The sequence below is a fragment of the Adiantum capillus-veneris genome, chromosome 14, assembly GCF_014529385.1.
Source record: "Adiantum capillus-veneris isolate H3 chromosome 14, ASM1452938v2, whole genome shotgun sequence".
In the NCBI taxonomy this organism is placed as follows: Eukaryota; Viridiplantae; Streptophyta; class Polypodiopsida; order Polypodiales; family Pteridaceae; genus Adiantum; species Adiantum capillus-veneris.
The window spans coordinates 117,522,422-117,545,115 of NC_140944.1; the positions used below are offsets into that span (position 1 = coordinate 117,522,422).

General features: G+C 44.6%; 1 pseudogene; it reads right to left on the bottom strand.

Moving 5' to 3' along the window:
- Positions 1–7,202: 7,202 nt before the first annotated feature.
- LOC147443008 (uncharacterized) lies at positions 7,203–21,212 on the bottom strand (annotated as a pseudogene).
- Between the last annotated feature and the right edge of the window lie 1,482 nt (positions 21,213–22,694).

The following is a 22,694-nucleotide window of genomic DNA, read 5'->3' on the forward strand; positions in this document are numbered from 1 at the left end:
GTCTTTGGTGGTATCCGATGAGTTTGGTACTCTACATATAGGCTTTGGTACTATCAGAAGTGTGGGGTCCTATAGTGGTAGCCTTTGGTACTCTACAGATAGGATCTGGTACTCTTCAGAGAGGATTTGGTACTCTACAGATAGTCTTTGGTGGTATCCGATGAGTTTGGTACTCTGTAAATAGACTTTGGTTCTCTATACATATGCATTGGTACTGGATAAATAGGTTTTGGTACTCTGTCGAGAGGGTTTGAAACTCTATGGATAGGCTTTGGCACTTGATCGCTAGGATTTTGTACTCGATATACCGGATTTGGCACTCTATAGATCTGAGTTGGTACTCCATAGATAGGCTTTGGTACTCGATATACCAGATTTGGTACTTTACAAATGTGGTTTGGTACTCCATAGATAGCCTTTGGTACTCGATAGATAGTATTTGGTACTCTACATATAGGCTTTGGTACTATCAGAAGTGTGGGGTACCCTATAAATAGACTTTGGTCCTATAGTGATACGCTTTGGTACTCTACAGAGAATATTTGGTACTCTACAGATAGTCTTTGGTGGTATCCGATGAGTTTGGTACTTTGTAAATAGTTTTTGGTTCTCTATACATAGGCATTGGTACTGGATAAATAGGTATTGGTACTCTATCGAGAGGGTTTGAACTCTATGGATAGGATTTGGCACTCGATAGCTAGGATTTTGTACTCGATATACCGGATTTGGTACTCTATAGATCTGCTTTGGTACTCCATACATAGGCTTTGGTACTCGATACACCGGATTTGGTACTCTACAGATGTGCTTTTGTACTCCATAGATAGCCTTTGGTACTCGATAGATAGGATTTGGTACTCTACATATAGGCTTTCGTACTATCAGAAGTGTGGGGTACCCTGTAAATAGATCCTGGTCCTATAGTGATAGGATTTGGTACTCTACAGAGAGGCTTTGGTGGTATCCGTTGAGTTTGGTACTCTGTAAATAGACTTTGGTTCTCTATACATAGGCATTGGTACTGGATAATTAGGTTTTGGTACTCTATAGAGAGGGTTTTAAACTCTATGGATAGGCTTTGGCACTTGATAGCTAGGATTTGGTACTTTATAGATATTCTTTGGTACTGTAAACACCCTCTGCCGTACAGCAGACTACCAAATTTGGTACTGTCTGGACCAAATAAGCCTTAAGTAGCATCAAACAAGATCCCGGGGCAGTCACTTATCAAAAAACCCCTATATCACGTGTGTTCAAGAGGTAATTAATAATACCTCAATATACATATTATACTTACACCGTGAGCCTATTTAAAAAACCCCCACCCCCCTCTGTATGTATACATTTTTATACATTTTGGACTTTTAATAATCCTCTCCGGTTAACTCACGTGATATCATACACATTCTAAAAAGTGACCGCCCCGGGAACAAGATGTACAATTACTAGAAGATGTTGGTACCTGAGATTCGTCGAGTAGATGTATAGGATGTTTGACGACACTTTTCCTTCCAATTTTCTCATCTTGCATATGTCTTTCTTGTTGGGTGAAACTCTGCTCTCTGATGTCCAAAAGGCATATACCAAATCTCTTGTTTCATTGGTAATAACGGTTCCTCGTGGCAATTGTCTCTCACAAGCACTCAATGGCAACACTTCATCTTCATCTTTATTCTCTAGCCGTGAGCTTGCTGCAGCTATATTCCTTCGATGGATCCCCAGGATACTAGCCATTCTGGATTGGTTTACTGATTGTGAGTTTGAACTATTGTTCAGAATCATTGCCAAAGAGCTTCTCTTTACAAAAAGTTCACTTGCTGAATGAGGGACCTTGATTTGAGTCAAAGTGTTGCGCACACCTGCTACAACAGTGTCTTCGACTTTGCTGAAATTTGATGGTTGCAGCCAGGAAAATGTTTGGTGGTCCAGGAGTTGCTGGAATATTTCCTTCTGCTCATTCTTTGCAATCCCTACTGTTTGCTTGCCCCAACATCGAGCCACCGTTGCAAAAATGTTCTTTCTTGACCCGGCTTCCGGTAATCCAAGAGCAGATGTAGGATGTCTTTCCTTGCTTCTCTGTGCGCGTTTCTTTGCAGCCCAATAATCACGAAGAAAAGTCTGATTACCAGTACATGCAGCTGGAATACTAGTGCTAATGGAATTGATGTGCATCTGCTGAACATTGCTCGGGCCACCTTGTACCTCGTGAAAAGAGAGGAACTGTGCATCACCTTCCATCTCGTCGATAGAGAGGAACTGTGAATCACCTTCTACCTCATTGAAAGAGAGGTCCTGAGCATCACCTTCTATCTCATCGAAAGAAAGGTCCTGAGCATCACCAAGCCAGTAATCTCCTGCGCTACTATCCATTTGCACACAGAGAGAGAGAGAGAGAGAGAGAGAGAGAGAGAGAGAGAGAGAGAGAGAGAGAGAGAGAGAGAGAGAGAGAGAGAGAGAGAGAGAGAGAGAGAGAGAGAGAGAGCTCGAACACAGCAGCTCGGTGGCTAAGGATGGCAAGGAAGGCGAGAAGGTTCAAAATTGAGAGAGACACACAGGGAGAGGAACGTGCGAGGGAGGGAGGGAGAGAGAGAGAGGTGCTGGAGTGAAAGCTCCCAACCGTAACCCCACCCCCTGGCCCCGCCGTCACCCCCCACCTCTTCTTAGGATTGCATGCTTCTAAAGTTAAAAAAACATCCACTTAAAAAAGAAGTTTATTTGCCCTCCCCAACTCCAAAAAAATGCCCATGGTTTTTACACACAAGAATCACCAAGCATATGTTGTGTCAAGGACACTCCTTTTTGTACCACCAAACCATGCTTTGACCCAGAAAATAAAAAAATGAAGGAATCGACGCCAACGAAAAAAAAGAAAAGGAGGCCTCGCCAACACCAAAACAAGAAGTGGCGCCGAAGGCATGCCCCGACCGGCACCAAAAGGAGGTAACACATAGCATCTTGGCTTCTCGCAACAAATACCGATTTTGGTAGCCCTAAACCTCACAACCGACCACCTGAACCATCGACAAAACCCTTGTAAATGTCCTGAACCCCCACTCTTCCCTAATAACCTAGCCATGGCTAGTGGATTGTATAAAAAAAACAAACTCTCCCCCACCCCACTCTTTCCTCTCTCTATCTCTACCTTCTATCTCTCTCTCTCTCTCTCTCTCTCTCTCTCTCTCTCTCTCTCTCTCTCTCTCTTACAAGAGATGCATCTAGACCTTCTACAACGACAAGTGGATATTTGCAAGGACCATTGGGTAAGGACGACCTCTCAAGCCTATATAAAGAGGCCTCCGCTAAGCATAAAGAGACACAAGTGAAGGAGAAATACACTAGCTCCATGCACTCTACATTGTCAACACCACTAATCACATAATGCACCCCAAGCTAAAGAGCTCATGGCATCATGTTGAGTTGCAAGCTTGGGCATGTTAGCGTTGGCAACACCTCTATTTTCCCCATTCTCCACCACACCATGGTTGAGTTACTAGTCACGACCACTCCATGCACATAAGGTAGTCACTACTCTCTCACAAGGCAGCATGAGCACGCTTGGATTGAATGCATCGACACCATGCTAACTTGGGCCACTCTCGATGTTGGTGATTGACGTCATTGGTGGATGCATCGTCTTGATGTTTTCCCTCAACTAACCTTCCCGCTAACTCCAACTTCGCCATGCACCATATGGCGCTCGCATTCCATCATGCATCTCTAGTGCCAAGAGCCAGGTTTGTAACTGTCAAGACCACCATTTGTAAGTATCATCATCGCCAATAAAAGGGTGCAATCTTGTCTTGATCTTTGGGGTCCATTCTCTGTTCTCCTCAGTTTTGTTTTCCCATATTTGCGGGATGTTTCGTCTCTTGTATATCACCTTGCTTGTGCTCCATCATGTGCGGCCTCTACAATCAGTCAGTATGCTCCATTCTGACCTTGTCACAGACCTCCCTCGTGCACACACTCCTAACTGTTGACTAGGCATTTTCTACATGTGGACGTTTCTTGTATCACCATTTCATGTTGGTTACCTAGAGGGCATCTCACTTTTGCTACCCTAGGTCATTTATGTCTACGTCCTAGCCGCACTTATGCTAGGTGGTGCCCCTCTCTACCTATAGGATTACTCCTACCTTGAGATGATGCTTGGGGATGTTCAGGCTATGTCTGGTGTAGAGGCCACCCCATATGGGATGTCATTTCCGGCCATCAGAGCCAAGATTGAAGAACAAGGCAGCATTTGATGGAAAGCATAGATTATGACCACATGCTATCAAAGATGGTGACTGGGTACTTGTCTATGACAATATCTTGGAGAACCAATACTCTGCTATGCGGAAAATGGTGAAACGGTGGTTTGGATCATATGTGGTGCAACATGTTTTTGATAATGCGACATATCAATTATGTGAACTAGATGGTACTATGCTTAAGGTGCCTATTGCATGGAAAAGGATCAAGCTATTCAAGAAGTGAGAAGGCAAGATTGTTCTTGAAGATTCCCATTCAGATCCGCCTCCAGAGGATCATGTTATGTATACATCAGATGATATGTCTGATGATGATTTTAATGAAGCTGATTAAGTGCAATTGGCACAGACCGGAGGCTGTGCACGTTGGGAGGGGGTGAATGTCATGCAGCTCCGCTTCCATGCAAAGAAAGATACCAGAAAAGTGCACGTCAAGTTTGTTTGAAGCTTACATGATTAATGAACAGTGATTAAGGCTTGTTAACAGGTCAAGTTTAATGCTGAATGTATGTCAAATGCGGCTAAAAGGGCCAAAACATGCCTTAATGATGCTTAAAAGTGTTATTATTGAAGTGGGCATGGATGGAATATTGTGACCTAGAGCTGCAGTGCTCGATGTGCTCTATTGGCTTGTCTTTACGGCTCGTTGAATGGAGCTACGGTGAAGAAGTTATGGCAGTTTAAAGTTCAAGTCGATTGCAGATCCGTACCAGATTGGACAACTGCAGCTAAGATGACAGAATTGAAATGAATATATGGGCCTGAAGTGCTCACTCTGAGGAGTGCGTCCGTCTTTTTAGATTAGTGATCGAATTTACGGCTGTCAAGTTATTAACCGTTTAAGATGCACCGGGGGTTGGTTCCGTACCAGTCTGGTCGGCTCGGCCGGAGTGCTATTTGGGAATTTTTGAGGTTTATCCAGGTTTTGGAATGCAATGATTGCGGGAAGTGCCCAACACGGATGCGGTAAGAAGCTTCGGGCTATTTTCAGCAAGCGCGAAGGGAGTGCTCTTAGGCCAAAGCAATCACCTATGCTTGCATCTTGGAGGCGTAATTGTACTAAGAAACTGGTAAGGGCATTAAAATTCTCAATATTGTTAGTCAAGGACTGCTGAAGGAAGTTGTCGTGCTTGGCAATGCTGTGCCTGGCAATGCTTTGCCAATATGAGAGCCAAATGTGATGCCCTTCTAGCCATGGCCAAGGGCCCATTTAACCTAAGGCCGCCCACTATGAAGTGCTAAAGGGACACCCAATACATTTAATTAAAGGGCACTCACCCAATAAGGGAAAAAAGGGTTTTTTTTAGTGTGTAAGCAAAAGAAAACCAAGGAGATCGATGGCGCACAGCAGCAGCCGAGGGCGCAGAGAAGAAAGAAGGAGCTCGTGCTCGCCAGCACGGTCCTCAGATGACTTCGCCGCCGCAGAAGCGAAAACCACTTGGAATCTCCTCGCGCACACGTTTGGTACCGGCGGCACTGATTTTTATGAAGATCAATTTCGACGCCTGCCACATCACCAAGGGGGGTACCCATTAGCGACGTCGCTAATGGGTGCCTAAGCCTTTTTCAGCAAGAGAGAAGCCATGCAAAGTATAAAAAGAAAGAGGGGGCTCTACTTGACTCTCTCTTGTGATTTCTTGGGGCCTCACCTCTTCATTATGGGGAGCTCTCTCTCCGGGAGGATATGCCTAAGCCCTCTAAGCCGAACCTCACCTTCATTAATCAAGCTTAAGCCCAAATTCTTGATATCCTTAAGCCAAGCCAAAGCCTCTAACCTCCATTAGCCATCCTAAACCTACTCTAAGCCCATTAGCCATTCGAATCGGGAAGCAAACCTTCCATAACCCGTACTAATTCTAAGCTAAACCTCCCTAGTGATTCGAATCTCATTGAAACCCAATAATCCTAAACCATTTCTTCTTAATTCTAAGCCGATTCATCCTAATCCTGAACAGATTCATTTCAATCCTAAGCCGTTCTATCATAATCCTAATCCAAAACTTGATAGCTATGGTAATTCTAAGCAGCTCTTATGCAAAACCCTCCCAAAGCCATAGCTGAAGAAAGTTCAGGTTCTCTCTCTCTCTTGACCTCGAAGCAGCAGGAGGGAGCAAAGCAGGTCATTATTGGTTTTCTTGATTAACACCTTGATTAAGCCAGGTTTCATCTTGTAAGGAGCATTAAGCCTCCATTAACGAGTGATTAATCATGGATGCTATTGATTAACTAGTATTAAGCGAATTGATTGTTTTGAGCTCTGTTTCTACTAATTGTGTCTGCTGCACCTCCTTTCCGCACACCTCTCACAGCTAGGGGCCTGGTGCCTTCCCGGCTCACCTTTCGCACATTTATCCCCCGACACCGCGCATGCGCGAGATCACCTTCTTGCCTTCATCATCCAAGATGATGCCGCCATTGAAGTCGACGGAGTAAGACAAGCCCTCTCACAGGTGACGCGTGAACCTGGGTGTCCCGGCAGGGGTCTCTAGCAGCGTGTCGACAGGGGTACGGATGTCAGGTGTCTCCACTAGAGTCTGGGCCACGAATTAGCGAGGAGTGTCGACTGGAGTGACTCCTGGAGAAGTAGCTAGTAGTGTGTAGCAGCTAGGAATGGCCGTCAGTCGTGCAAAACCTGGTGTAGATGGCGATGCCGTGGCTGGTGTGGAGGTGGAGAAAGAAGGGGAGGGTAAAGAGCCTCGTCGAAAACGAGGTGGTGTCGAGGCATCGGTGGTGGAATCCCCACAACAACCGCCACCACCACCACTAGAGCGTCGGTGCCTAGACAAGTGTGAAGATCGTCTCGTCGACACCGAAGCTTCGGAGCACGCTGAATGCTCCGAAGCAGAGGGAGACGTTAAAGGAGTATGAACGCACGATGATGCGCCAGAGCGATGATGCTCCACATACCACTGTCTTTGCTCGGGTGACAAAGAATAAAGAAACTACTCATGATCCATACCTGCATTAAACACAAGAACATTTAAACTTAATATTGAATGAATGGAGAAAAAACATGGACAAGTAGAGAGAGAGAGAGAGAAAGAGAGAGAGGGGACTCATAAAGGGGGAGGAATTCCTGTGTAGAGAGATTTCGTTGAATTTTTGTGAATTTGTAAAAGAATTGCGCTCTGGGTGTGATGGAGACTGAAGCTGCATCACAAAGGTCTGCTCATAGAAGTTGCTTGCCCCACCACTAAATCTAATTGATCGGGTGAAAGAGACGCTGAGAAGCATTAGTAGTGCTTCTTAGTGTCTCTTTCACTAGATCAACTAGATCTAGCGGTGGGATGAGCAACATCTTTATTGAGGAGACCAGCTTCACGATTGTATCTTTAGTCTCTGTTTTTCGAGTGTCGCTCGTAGCAAGCGAGAACCTACTCAACACATAAAGATGTCAACTAGGGATGTCACTGACCCGATTAGGGCATGGAGGCACGCCAAGAGGGTGTCAACCTCTTGTCGAATACCTATGGAATGGTCATCTAAGATCTCTAAGTCCTATGTGTGCGGGAATACCCAAATCTGCCAAGAACCTCCTATGTCACCAAACTAAGCTAAACCTTGGGCTAATGACCTCGGTTTGACACGAAACTCACCGTAGGCAATTTCCTACATGTCCCCAAGCTACCTAGACCCTCAAACCTGAATTCTGCACCCTGGCAGAAAACACGCTTACTGTCTGACAGCAAAATGGAAGTTGTCGGAAACGGTCCTAGATGGTCTCTACAGCTGCATCTAAGGGAGAGCTACCCTACTCTATGGTTGGTTTCACTGAAATCTACCCTAAACTCCCTAAAACTCACCTGTAAGTCCGTAGGTCGATGCTCTTGAAGTAGCGTCTCGTGGCAAATGGTTGGCGTTGAATTGAAGAGCTCGATGAGTTGAACGCGCCTGTGGTCTCGGTTCTGCAATGCGACTCGTGAAGCACAAGATAGCAATCAAAGACGATGCACACACAAAAATAGATAAGCTGCCCGCGCAGAGAGTTTTTCTAACTCATAAAATCCATCCCTACAAAACCCTTCATTTTGACCTTTATACTTAGGTCTTGTGGGAGGAGGGTTTCCCATAGATACATGGCTCAATAATCAATTGTGTGCTTGAGTTGGGAATCAGTACAACTTGGAAGCCCATGGCCCTAGAAGATAAACCCTTTACATTTGAATAGCAAAAATATTACGAGCTCGACTTCAGAGCAGAAAATTAATACAAAAAGGTGGGGATTTGACTTGATGTAGTGGTGGCCGCTATCCACCGTTGCTGAGCTGCAACACTCCCCCCCTCCTAAACCAAGTCGTCCTCGACATGGGGTTGTTGTAGAGTGTGTTAAGCGCTTTGCGTTGTCAGGAGTTTTTTGGAGCAAGGGATTGCGCATATGTACATATACATGCATGGTGCATCAAATAAAGGATTGCCCATTTTCCTTAGCCAGGTGGTTACGTGGGGCCCACACGTGTACAAGTAGGACAGCATGTACATAGTGCATCGATTTTCACTATCACCAGTACCAGTATGTTTTTTCTACAATAATGAGGAGTTTATAGCGTGTAAAACTTCTCGAGGAAGCTATCCGCGGGCCGACGACATGAGGTCAGCAGGTGCGTCAGATGGCATCTAGTGGCGTCAGGAGGGCGAACGAGGTCAATATTTGCACGCGGATGAGGACGGACACAACGTGGGTGTTTTCTTGTGAGAGTTATGCAGAAAGGTCATCATTAGGACCACTTTTTGGGGCCACTTCACGTGGTGGCGAGATGCATTATTGGAAAAAAGTTGAGTGCCAGGTGTGCGAATGATGCAAAAAGGTGACAACTATGCCCTGCGAGGTCAGTTTTTGGCTTGTTCGGGGTCCGTTTGAGGTCATCTAAAAGGCCAAGGGTGCCCAACTAATAAAGCTAAGTGTGGGAACTGAAAAAACAGAGAGAAGACCAGAAAAAACGTGGAGAAGAGAGGAGGAATAGCCGTAGGTGTGTTGTTGCTCATTTTGGAGCTTGTTTTGGCCGTAAACTGCTCATTCGAGGTCGGATTTGAGCACTTTGACATTGTAGACTGAGGTTTTGGGCCGTTCCGGACACGATGGAGCTATCCATTTTGCCAAATTCCTCACCCTTTTTCTGTTGTTTTTACTGTGTAAGTTTCTCCTATGAATGAAGCTTCTTCTCCAATTTGTGATTGTATCTGGCATATTTTACCCATATTGTGTGAGTTGTTTGCCCCATTGGTGTTGGCCCAAGCTCATTTGTATCTAAACATCAGAAATTATCCTCTTTTGAGCTGAGTTTTTTGGGTGTGTCTGTGTGTGTGTGTGTGTCTGTGTGGAGTGGGCAAGTGGATAGTCTCTCTCCTCTCACTCCAGAGGTGTGTTCCCTGTCTCGGCCAGGTGTGTTGTCTAAGCCGAGTGGTGCCCCATAGTGTATGTGTGTATCATTCCAAGAGTGTGTGTCGGGTCGTTATAGAGGCGCTGTGTGTGTTTTCATCCCGCTCACATTCTTTTGGCGCCCCCACGGAGGATCTTCTTTGAGTACCTTCTGCTTCGAGCTTCGAGCTTCGAGCTTTGGGATTACAAGTTACAGCTTGCAGATTACACGTTACAGGTTACAGGTTACAGGGACAGGTACAGGTACAGGTGATTCACACAGGTACAGGTAGCTGGAGTACAGTGATATACTAGCAGTGATGTCACTTGCAGTTGTTGTGGGAATGCATCACTTGGCGCCTATTTGAGCGCATTGTCTGCTGGATTGTACGTTACTTGTGGAAACTGCCATTGTACGCATTTGTGGAGCCATACTTGGTTGTATTTGGCAGTCCCAGCCATTTCTGAGACTTGGTCTGGAAGATAGTCATTTCTGAGACTTGACTATATGCGATTTGCATTAGCCTTCTGTGAGGGTCGATAACGTGAGGTTTTTATTGAGCTGGGGGATTCTCAAATGTGGAGATCCTTTCGGTGATACATGTAGCTGGAGCACCCTTTTTGTGACCTCGCCATAGGCTATGTACTAGTGAGTCCTACTTGATGCTCGGGTTCTATTGTTGACAGTTTATGCATACATAGACAGACTATATTTTGGGTTCCTACTGCTCTACTTCTGGGGAAACTCTGTCGAAATTTTCCCAAGTTATGATGGCTGGTTTTTTGGTATTTTGAGCCATTTATACTGTTATGCTGCTGAAATTTGGGAAAAAATCAGAGGATAAGTCAGGTGTACCTTCTTGGGAGCTTCATGGTTGGCTTTAATGGATGATCAAAATGGCCCTCAGTTCACTCCATTTCATTTAACTCAAAGAATTCAGATTAATGTTCATGTGTCCAGGAAGATCTTTTTCCAGCAGCGCATAGTCTTTATGTTTGGGCCAAGAAGATTGAGAGAGATCTTGGAATGTCCTTTGCCTGTTGTCATTCCGATGATTAACTATGAAAACTCATTTGATGTGCATGTGTTTGTCCTTATCTAAAGCTGAGCTCCATTGAAGTTTCTGGGGATTGGGTAGTGAAAAGTTTTGGGTTCTTGCACGTGTGTTCGAAGGGGTTCTCAAAGCATCATAATTTGGGTAGCCATGGCTTTCTCTTATCCGGAGTTTCATGGAAGAAGTGATGAAGATGTGGAAGAATTTTTGGAAAAGATGGAGGTTGCCTGCATTAGCAACCAGATTCATGACCCTACGCAAATGTTACGCCTTCTCCAAATTTGTTTGAAGAGTGATGCACGAGTTTGGTCTAAAGCATTTGAAGAGGAGTTGCGTGTAGCAGATCCACCTATAATATTGAGTTGGGACAATCTAAGGCATGGATTGGAAGTGGAGTTTGTGAAGATAGAAGATCCTGGCAAAGTGTGGCAAGAAGTACAAGGTTTGGTGCAGAAGGAAGGTGAGCCAGTAGATGCGTACATACGTAAGTTTTCATTGGCATGGGAGCGAATGTGCAAGGCTTTAGCACCACAGGTACCCCCGCCTGACATGATGAAGAAGGACAGGTTCTTGGCTGGTCTTTGGGAGAATATACGTTGGAGAGTGGAGCTAAAGAAGCCTAGGACATATGAGGATGCACTAGAGGTAGCAAGGAACAAAGAGTGGAAGCTGAGGAAAATGAGCCAGTTAGGGGTGGAGTCTTTGCCAATGAGGTCTGAATTTCAGCCTATAGAGTCTTTACAAGGGCGCATGTCAGTGGTTCATCATGAACCAGTGGTTCCTGTTACTACTCAGGTTATGCCAACAGTGGTCACTACAGCAGTGCAAGATGATGGGCTAAGGCAAGACATGAGGCAAATGGTAGATTTGATGAAGAATCTCAGCCTAAACATGCTAGGTCAAGTGGGAAAGAATCAAGGTCGAGGGAGGTTTGCAAATCAGCCAGGAGGTGAAGAAAGGCCTAGGAATGGTGTTGGACAAAGCAATGGTAGGTTTTGGAGGCAGACGCCCACATGTTATAATTGTGGAGAGTTGGGTCACATCAACCCGCAATGTGATAAGCCACCAAGGATGGGGGGAGACATGTATCCATTGCCAAGACAGGTGCTAACTAGGTCAAATGATTATGGCATCGAAATTAAGGGAGACGAAGGAACCAGTGGACTGACCCAGGAGGAAAAGGGAAAGACAAAAGTGCTAAGTGTAGTCACCTTGGAGAAGACATCAAAGCTAGAGGATACATTAGTGATGCCTATTGGGAAGAGGACCACAGAGGATAAGGAAGGAAGAAGTGTCCCAGGTCCTAGTAAGAAGAAAGGAAAGAGCCATGAAGGCGAGGATGTCAAGGCCAAGAGGAAAAGGAGAGCTCGTCGAAAGTTTCATGTTTCAGATTTTCCACTAGGGGATGGGCAATTAAGCTATGACTTGAAGGAGGATCTGACGAGCAGGAAGGCAGATGTTACTTTTGGGCAGCTTATAGAGATGGTGCCTAAGCTAAAGCGACAGTGGAAGAGGATGGTTAACCCAATGGAGAAAGAGCCAGAGAGAGGTTCAGTGAAGGTGTTGGCAATGGACGAGCTACCAGACATTTTTCCAATAGTAGATGTGTGGCATAAAAGGAAAAATTTGGGACAAGGTTATGTGGATGGCGGAGCCCAAATATGCGTCATAACACACTCATGCGTTGAGAAGATGGGTCTCACAGTGGCTGGGGTGTCAGGTTTTCGGATCAGATTGGTAAACCATCAAAAGGTAAAATGCTTGGGTGTTGTAAAGAGCTTAGAAGTGGAGGCATATGATGCAAAGGTAGTGGTTGATTTTCATGTGATGCCAGCAGGGTTGGGAGCATATCCTATTATACTGGGCAGACCATGGTTACATGTAGTGGGAGCCGTTCAAGATTGGTGACATGGTACGATTAGCCTCTATGGAAAGACAGGTACCAAGAAGCTTTATAATATGGACACAAGGAAACGATTAGAGGAGATTTATGAAGATGAGGATGAGTCTAGTGATGAAGACTCTTCCACGGTGACAGATGAGGACAGTGATAGCACTACCAACAGTGATGAGGATGCTGATGTTGCATTTCTTTTGGTGGATAAAGAAATCCAGGAGTGTGGTTTAGTCGCATTTGCGAATGAAGTTGAAGATGAAAGTGAAGGGCCTTATGAAGTGATTGAAGGGTTGATGCAAACCAAGGTTGAGTTGTCAAAGAAGTAGGAATTAATGACGCAAATGATTAGTGGAGACCTCTCAGCTATGGAGAAGGATATATATTTGCATATGCTGGCTAGTTTTCCTGATTTGTTCATTACTTCATATGAAGAGATCAGAGGGTTCAAGGGTGAAGAGATGCATATAGAGCTGAAAGAAGGTGCTAAGCCAGTGCGGCAAAGGCTAAGAAGGATGGGTCAAGAGCAAATGGAAGCCTTGCGGGTAGAGGTGGACAAGTTATTGAAGGCAGGGTTCATAGTTCCAGTGGAGACCACAGAATGGGTGAGTCCAGTTGTAGTCAGTCCAAAGAAGGATGGGAAGTGGAGAATTTGTGTGGATTTTAAACCCTTAAACGCAGCCACTAAGAAGAACCCATATCCTCTTCCATTCATCGATCGGATCTTAGATTCAGTGGCAGGTTATGAGAGGTACAGTGTGTGTGATGGTTTTTCAGGCTATTTTCAATTGAAGATTGCTCTTAAAGACCGCACAAAGACAACTTTTATTACGCCATGGGGCTGCTATTGCTACACAGTATTGCCATTTGGGTTGTCAAATGGACCTTCCTTCTATCAAGAGAGAGCAAATTGGGTGTTGGAACCATTCATTGGTAGTTGTGTTAAAGCTTGTATGGATGACTTCTGTGTCTATAGCAGTAGGGCTGATCACCATGAGAAGCTGCAGATGGTATTGGCTCGATATGATGAATATGGAGGACAACTAAATCCAAAGAAATGTCATCTAGCACAACCAAGGGTGAAGTTATTGGGCCATATGGTGTCAGAAAATGGCATTGAGGCTGATCCAGATAAGGTGAAGTCTATTAATCTTCTTCCATCACCTATGAGTACGAAGCAATTGGCAACCTTTATACACAAAGTGAAGTACATGGCACGGTTTATTCCATTGTCTTCGCAGCTTCTTTATCCATTACAGCAAGTGGCAAAGCATGATCCATTGCAATGGGATGACAAGTGTGAAGAAGTGTTTCAAGAGGTGAAAGAGGTGTTAGGGGGGTTGTCAGCCATGCAGGCTCCTGATTGGGAGAAAGTTTTTTATGTAAATCCATCAGTAGGGGATGATGCCATTGGAGCTATGCTATTGCAAAAGGGGAAGGGAAGCCATTATATGAGGCCAGTGTATTGTGCAAGCCGAGTGAAGTTGGTAGCGGAGAGAAAGTTATCGGAAGTAGAGCTAGTGATGGCCAGTGTAATATTTGCTTGTCGACGATTTCGGCATTACTTGCTACCACGGACTTTTGTTTTCTTGACGAGTTATGCCTTTTTGCCACAATTAATTAATGGTACTAACATGTCAAATGTGGTGAAGAAATGGGTAATTGAGCTACAAGAGTTTGAGTTCTCTTTTCTAGTGGAAGATAGTACAAGGGCTACCCTAGCTGATTTGTTGACCTACAAGGAGAATCCCCTTATTGTTAAGGAAGAGGTGGTGAGAAAGGTAGTTGAAGAAGTGCCACAGATCAGCAATGCACATGTGTTGTTCTTTGATGGTTCATACTGAAAGAGCCACGATGCAGCTTCAGGGGGTATAGCACTTTATGATCCAGAGGGGAAGCTAGTATGCAAGAGAGGGTTCAAATTGGATGCACATAGTAACAATGAGGCTGAATATGCTACATTGGAAGCCGGATTACACATTTGTTTGAAGCATGGGGTTCGAAGGTTGAGCATAAAAGGTGATGCCTTGTTAGTGGTGAAGCAAGTGCTGGGTGTGTGGAAGAGCAAGAACACCTCATTGAAGGAAATGTGCTTCAGAATTAAAGGCCTGTTAAAAAAGTTCGAAGCATGGATCATCAGACACATTGAACGTGCTCTAAATGGAGAGGCACATGAAGCAGCTCAAGGCATGATTGGGGAGCTATTTGTGTTGAGGACCACTTTACCTCTTTATCATGGCCGGGAAATTTTGGCTCAAGAAGAGGAGTTTTTGCTAACAGGAATCATTCCAAAGGAGATTCAGAAGTCTAAGAAATATGGCTTTGTGCGTAGAGCATACAGGTACAAATTGATTGGTGATGTCTTATACATGAAAGGGGCTGATCTCGTGTTGAGACGTGTACCTTGGCGGGAGGAGCTTTACAGAGTGTTGGAAGAGAATCATGAAGGCGCATGTGGTGGCCATTTTGCTCTAAAGATCACCTTGCATAAGATTTTGCAAGAGGGGTATGTATGGACTAGTTTGCACAAGGATGTTCACCATTGGTGTAGGTCTTGCAATAGGTGTCAAGCATTTGGGAAGAGAGTGTTGAAGCCAGAGCTACGAAAAACCATTATGGCGTTTGATGTGTTTGAAAAGTGGGGGATTGATGCAATAGGCCCGTTACCTATCACAAGCAGGGGCAAAAGCTATATCTTGACGGCAGTGGACTATCTCTCTAGATGGGCAGAGGCTATAGCAGTAAAAGAGATCACTGCAAAGGATGTGGCAAAATTTGTGTATGATGAAATATGTTGCAAGTTTGGGGTGCCATTAGAGCTACTTTCAGATAAGGGGCCAGGATTTAGAGCTAAACTGCTAGACTTCTTATGCACAAAGATGAAGATTAGGCACCAGCATACCACTCCTTATTACCCGCAGTGTAATGGCTTAAATTGCTGCTGCTGATCATGAATGATCTAACAGGCTAGGGGATGGTCAAATTATGTCAGGAGTTTTTTGGAGCAAGGGATTGCGCATATGTACATATACATGCATGGTGCATCAAATAAAGGATTGCCCATTTTCCTTAGCCAGGTGGTTACGTGGGGCCCACATGTGTACAGGTAGGACAGCATGTACATAGTGCATCGATTTTCACTATCACCAGTACCAGTATGTTTTTTCTACAATAATGAGGAGTTTATAGCGCGTAAAACTTCTCGAGGAAGCTATCCGCGGGCCGACGACATGAGGTCAGCAGGTGCGTCAGATGGCATCTAGTGGCGTCAGGAGGGCGAACGAGGTCAATATTTGCACGCGGATGAGGACGGACACAACGTGGGTGTTTTCTTGTGAGAGTTATGCAGAAAGGTCATCATTAGGACCACTTTTTGGGGCCACTTCACGTGGTGGCGAGATGCATTATTGGAAAAAAGTTGAGTGCCAGGTGTGCGAATGATGCAAAAAGGTGACAACTATGCCCTGCGAGGTCAGTTTTTGGCTTGTTCGGGGTCCGTTTGAGGTCATCTAAAAGGCCAAGGGTGCCCAACTAATAAAGATAAGTGTGGGAACTGAAAAAACAGAGAGAAGACCAGAAAAAACGTGGAGAAGAGAGGAGGAACAGCCGCAGGTGTGTTTTTGCTCATTTTGGAGCTTGTTTTGGCCGTAAACTGCTCATCCGAGGTCGGATTTGAGCACTTTGACATTGTAGACTGGGGTTTTGGGCCGTTCCGGACGCGATGGCGCTGTCCATTTTGCCAAATTCCTCACCCTTTTTCTACTATTTTTGCTGTGTAAGTTTCTCCTATGAATGAAGCTTCTTCTCCAATTTGTGATTGTATCTGGCATATTTTACCCATATTGTGTGAGTTGTTTGCCCCATTGGTGTTGGCCCAAGCTCATTTGTATCTAAACATCAGAAATTATCCTCTTTTGAGCTGAGTTTTTTGGGTGTGTGTGTGTGTGTGTGTGTGTGTGTTTGTGTGGAGTGGGCAAGTGGATAGTCTCTCTCCTCTCACTCCAGAGGTGTGTTCCCTGTCTCGGCCAGGTGTGTTGTCTAAGCCGAGTGGTGCCCCATAGTGTGTGTGTGTATCATTCCAAGAGTGTGTGTCGGGTCGTTATAGAGGCGCTGTGTGTGTTTTCATCTCGCTCACAGCGTTTGATCTGTCCAATTGAGTGGACATCTTTCTAATCTACGCCCTGGCATAAGCTTAAGGGCCGCTTTGAACTGGGCCTTCTTCTCCTTTTCAATGGCTGATAGTGGGATATTTTGGATCCCATGCTTCAACTCGATGGCTGTATAACTTACATATCTTGCTCTAAGGTCTGCGACTTCGATGTTGAAGATCTTTGAATTATAGGAGAAGAAGCTGGTGTAGAAAGCCTCTTCGAATGTTTGGAGGTAGTAGCTGGGCAAAAACATTAGACAAGAAAAAAATCCATGCAAAATGACTTTATCTGGTTGTCCGGATAGATCATAGTATAGGCTTCTTGTACCCTCCAAAAAACCCAACAAGGGAGTGTCGGTTAACTCCGTCTGGTGGTATACCTGTATACACGTTAGTAGCATCCGACATATTTTCCTTAGTATGCCTGTAGATAGGTCTGGGAGACCTCTGTACATTTCCTCAGCTTCAGTAAATGATCTGATCATATATTCTTCTGTAAGGTAGTCACCTGGCTTAGGAGCTAGCAGTAGTGGATAGTTCATCCAAGTGGGATGCTCCTACTGAAGGTGCTCAAACTCTTGCCATGTGTATACTCGCGAACAGGGGCAGACTGTAGGATCTTCTTTAATGTATCTAGGTGCGTGGACTTGATGGATAAGAAATTCTGGATGCTTCTTAAGCCATCTCTGTCGCCATGTAGGTTCAAGACTTTTCTCCGACACCTGCTGCTCCTCAAGCTTCATTATCTGCTGGGGAGTCAGGTGAGCGACATTTGCAGAGTGTAGTATACACTACTCCCAGCATAGGCTCTTCCAATGATACCTCTCATGGAGGGTCTCCATGCGCTCTCTTAACTGCAGCTCTGCCAATTCATTCAATGTAAGCTCTTTGTCTGCTGCTTCAACTGTAGTAGGCTCTGGCTCTGTAGCAGGTGCAGATATTGGTTTCTCTGGAGGCATCTCTTGCTGTACAGTCCCTTCTGTCTCTAGTGGCCTGGCTTCTTTTCTTCTTGCATTTTCCCTGTAAGCAGACCACCAACTTGAAAGTTTCCAGTGTCTAGTCAGAGTGATGGATAGGAGCTTCAACTGAATCTTTGATGATCATCAAATGCAAGTAATACTCAAAATATATGTATAAAGCATGCTTGCAAGCCCAAAACACTAAAACTGACAATTTAGCAACACCAGACAGTGAGCGTGTTTACTGTCTCCAGTAGGTGTTTTTGGCACTTTGAGGTGACAATGAGTGCATAGGCATGTAATACAATGCATGTGGAGTGTACTCCCCAATTTTGGTGTAATATGGAGCAATATACCATGATATATGGAAAACCCTAGATGGTAGGTGAGCTGTATAAATAGGTAACTTAGTGAAATTTTGATGCATAGTGCTTGTGGTTTCACAAACGTTGTGCAATGAGGCTAAGTACAGCTTTTGATGGGGTGCAAGTGAACTTCTGGGCATTGAGACAGTAAGAGCGCTTACTGTCTCCAGAGTGATATGGGGCTGGTTTTTTGATCTGTAATGCCAGGGTTAGCTGGAAGGCATCATTTGATGATTTTTGATGTGATGACTTTGATAGTGTGATGCTCCTTGGCAACAGTAGGTCCAGAGTTGGCTAGCTGGTGACTGAAATGGCTAAGTGATGGTTTTTTGCATTTTTACTTGGTAGGAGGCTTAGCCAATGTAATCATGGTGATGTATAGGAGCTATCTGGAAACTTTGGTAGTAGTCTGGACATGGGAGACAGTAAGAGCGCTTACTGTCTCTTGAGCTTTTTTTGAACTTTTTGAGAATGTAGCTTTATGGATGGCTCATAGAGGCTCTAAGAAGCAATTGTGGAGCTTGGCTCTCAACTTGGAATTGGGTATCATTGTTTCTTCACCAGGATTGATGTTGGCAGACTGATGAGCTTGGATTTTGGTCTAAGGATGGGGCTTTTGTGATTTTGTGGGTCAAATGCATGTATATTGATGTATTTTGAGGTGCATATGTGCTCAAAGTTGAGAAATTGGCCAAAAATCCCTTAGACACAGTAAGAGCGCTTACTGTGTGGGGGATCACAAGAGTGACATGCAATTGGAGTTTTGTGTTGGGACATTGTAGCTAGGCCCTATACACCCTTTTGGTGTGGTCACTTGTCATTTTTGACATCCACATTGGGTGTGGTGTCTTCCCAGACTCCCAAAGCCATCTGCTGACTCTGTGTTGGTCTCGGCCTTTCGGGTTAGCATATGCCTATGTGGCATTGTTATTAGACCTATCTCTGAGGTCTCTGTGAAGTCCTATAGCCTTTGGTGGTCTCTAGAGTCTGCTGTGTTTTCTACGGGATTGTGCCTTCCCAGCCTTGTGTGTGCTTGTTACGTGCTTGTAAATGAGTCAAAAAAGCATTAAATGACTTGAAAAGTATTCGTACTTACCCCTCATGGTAGCCATGACTGCAATGTGGAAGCAGGTGGAAATATGCTCTCTCAAGCTCTCTTTCACAAGGACAAGTAGCAAATGAGCTTAGAAATGAGGGCTTGGGGTATACATACCTGGAGCTTAGGATGTGCAAGTGCAACCACCCCCATGGTTAGTCCCAACTCACATGTTAGATGACCTACGGATCAAAAATTTTGCGATTTGGACACCGTATGGACAAATTCCATCACTTTTGCACTTTGAGCCTTTCCGCATTAAGAATATGGTTTCCGTCATTTTCCGCAACCTGACCTGTTGACATTGGAAATCCATTCTGAAAATTCCTGCGGGTTTCCTAATATTAGGAAACATTTCTTGTATCTCTGTTTTATTTTTGGCCGCTTATTACTATTTATTAGAAAATAAAAAGAGAAAAATAGCAAAGAAATAGCAAATCACTCCAAAAATTATCCAAAAAATCATAGGATGTCCCGATATCTCGTATTTATTTAAGATAGATAAAAACTAAATTTTGTACATATTTACACACACCTAGGGGTATATATGTGGCAGTTTCCCCTTTTTTACCACTATTCAGGGCAGAAAATGCAAACTTGGTCAAGAAAATTCGCAATAAAACACAAAATAAGTCGAAAAACATTTGAATACACTGACCTATCATTATTTTGGGTCCGCATTTGGAATGCCTCCCCCCCGCCTATCTGGAGTCCTCCCGGACGACATTGTGTCATACTAGTGGTGTTGTGCATGGGTAAAACATTGGTGCCTATGCAAGGCCGTGTAATTAGCCCGATGCATGCATACTCGGTCAGTGCATGGAAAAATTAATGCTATGCAAGATGAGGGTCTTAAGTAGATTGCTTAAGGGCATGTGCTGGCGAGGTTTCCAAGTGGTAGAATGCTTTCAAGAGACTAAGTTTCTCGGACATGGTCAGAACTGGTGGTGGTTTGACCAATGTTGACGTGTTGAGTACCTGTTGATGTTTTTTAGGTTTCCATTGCAACCTGGATGTAGCCGGTTTCGGGTTTGGAATCTTTCGTTTGGGTTGCCATTTATACGAAACGACAGTTTTGGTGGGCTGTTTAGGAACCCAAACTTGTTTATAGTGAATAGGACTTTTGGGTTTGATTTGCCTGGGCGGTGGGTGGGCTCGGGTGTACTGTTTGGATTGTCGAGTAGCTGTGATTTTCGTGTGGTTGCCTTTTGGTAGCGGGGGTTGAGCAACTATTGGCTTGGGTTGCTTGGGCCGCCAGACCTGCTTGGTTTTCTGTATAGGAGTAATGACATTAGCAGGTTTGATTGGAGTCCACCTATATTTGTTGGATGTTGTCGATGCGTTGGGCACTAGTGGTGGCTTTGCTTTCCAGACAAGTTGTTGGCTAGGCTTTGGCGGTGGAGATTGTGGATTTGATTGTTTTGGCCGACAAACTTGATTGTATGTTGGGCGAGGTAACTGTGGAATTCCGGATTTATGTTGAGGCCTTTTTTTGTGTGAGGAAGTGCAGGTTGTGACACTGGTTCTTCAATGCTGACTTGACATGCAGCATCAGCAGTTTCCTTTGGCTGTGATGGTTGTACAGTTGCTGAAACAGGCGCAGGTGGTGGAGGAAGGAATTTCTGATTGTTTTCTTGTAGTTGCTGATGAGGGACCTCCTCCTCGCTTGCAAACAACACTTTGCTGACCTTTCCCTTTGCTTGAAAGTACATTTGGTTACCTGACCAGTGCAAATAAGCGTTGTATCTCCTTTGCCAGGTTGTACCAAATATGATGGGGGAATAATCATCTTGAACATCGCACACATGAAATTGATGAGTGCACAGCAGGCCATTGATATACAAGGGTATCTCCGCCCAGCCTTTGGTTATGATAATTGCATTATTGAAGGCTTCACAGCAGCGAAATTCCGGCACTAACTGAACACCTGTCAGCTAATTAAAGAAACTGTATGTGATGTAGTTGTAATGAGCTCCTGAATCCACTAAGGCATAGGTTGGAACTTTATCCAGGGTCACTTCAATCGGAATGCAAGGATCAACATCTTCATCATCCAGATCAAAAGGAGTAATCTGATACATCCGAGTCCACTTTTGCTTGTTGAATCCATGTTGCTGCTGCTTTCGTTTGAGTTGTCGAAGCCATGCTTCTTCTTGAGCTTCTGTTAAGGCGGTTACGCCGCTAGCAGAAGCTAAATAGCGAGAACTCAACCAACAACAGAATTTGTCAGACGAGGACGAAGCTTGACCTGCAGGCGCATGGAAACAACTAGGTGGGTGTCAAATCACCTACTCGACCTTCTAATGACAATCACTACTAAGGAAATCAAATCTAAGTTCTAAAATACGCAAGTGATTGAAATCCGTACTACGAACGAATGCTATACGAAACAGGATCTAGAATCATTGAATCGATCTCAAACTCAAGGGGAAGTCTATGCACTAGGTAAGAACAACACCCTAAAGACTTGAACTGCAAAATCAACCTATAATCACTCCGTGCGGTAAACGCGTATGAAGACAGGCCGAAAAATACAGGTGACCGAAACTTGACCCCGATGATACTAATGCGTAGCTCTACTCGTTGTGGTTCTATAGATATGCTGCACGCTCTATTCCGACACACGAGCTGGAAGAGAACTCACACCGAAGCTCGTAGGAACTTACCACACATAGAAGCCGATAGCGCGCACTCTTGGTATCAGTGCGTAGCTCTCGCCGTTGCTAACACAATGGCGGTGTCACTTCTCCAATGGCGGCTCCGTAGCTCGCGTAGCAAGTAGATAAGACTCTCTCTCTCTCTCACTCTCTCTCAGACACAATCACGGCGCTCAAAAACTCACTTTGATTAATAATCTGAATCCCCTTGGTTACAAAAACTTTGGCTTATATACCTCAGCCTTGGAGGTGAGAACATCTCTAACTAATTACATCAGCAAGTGAAATTACTTTGGGATTACAAGCTGGAAACTCAATTGAGTCCCGTTACTTAATGAATGGCTCAATTCAAAATCAATGTCGGAAAGACATTTATTACAATCAATGGTTACAAAAATGATGAGTGTGAGCAAAAATGTGGGTGTGATCCTCTGCTGGCTCGCTCAACACTCCCCCCCTCCGCGTTCATGTTGTCCCTGACATGACCTTTATGCTTGGTCAATAAAGTCCTGTCGTCTTGAGCATCTGCAAATGTGATTCGTATTGCAGGTTGCCGATGGTCAAGGTTGGGCCGAATATTTTGCTTTCGTGGGTGAAAAAGCCGGTGTAGAAAGCTTCTTCGAATGTTTTCATGTGGAAGCTAGGCAAAAACATAATCCTCTGGTATAGGAGGTGCAACACTTTTGGAGAAGGCTGCAATGAAAGGTCATACATCATATCAGTCACTGTGTCGGCCGTCGATAGTAGACTCGAGGTCGTGGCTTTATCTAGCGCGAACACTTCAATGCAAGCTAAGGGAGTCCTGCAAATTTTCTTGAGCATCTGACACGAAAGGTCAGAAGAGCCAGTAAAGAGCTTGATGGTGCCCGTTAGGGTTTTCACCATGTAGGCTTTACCTATTCTCTC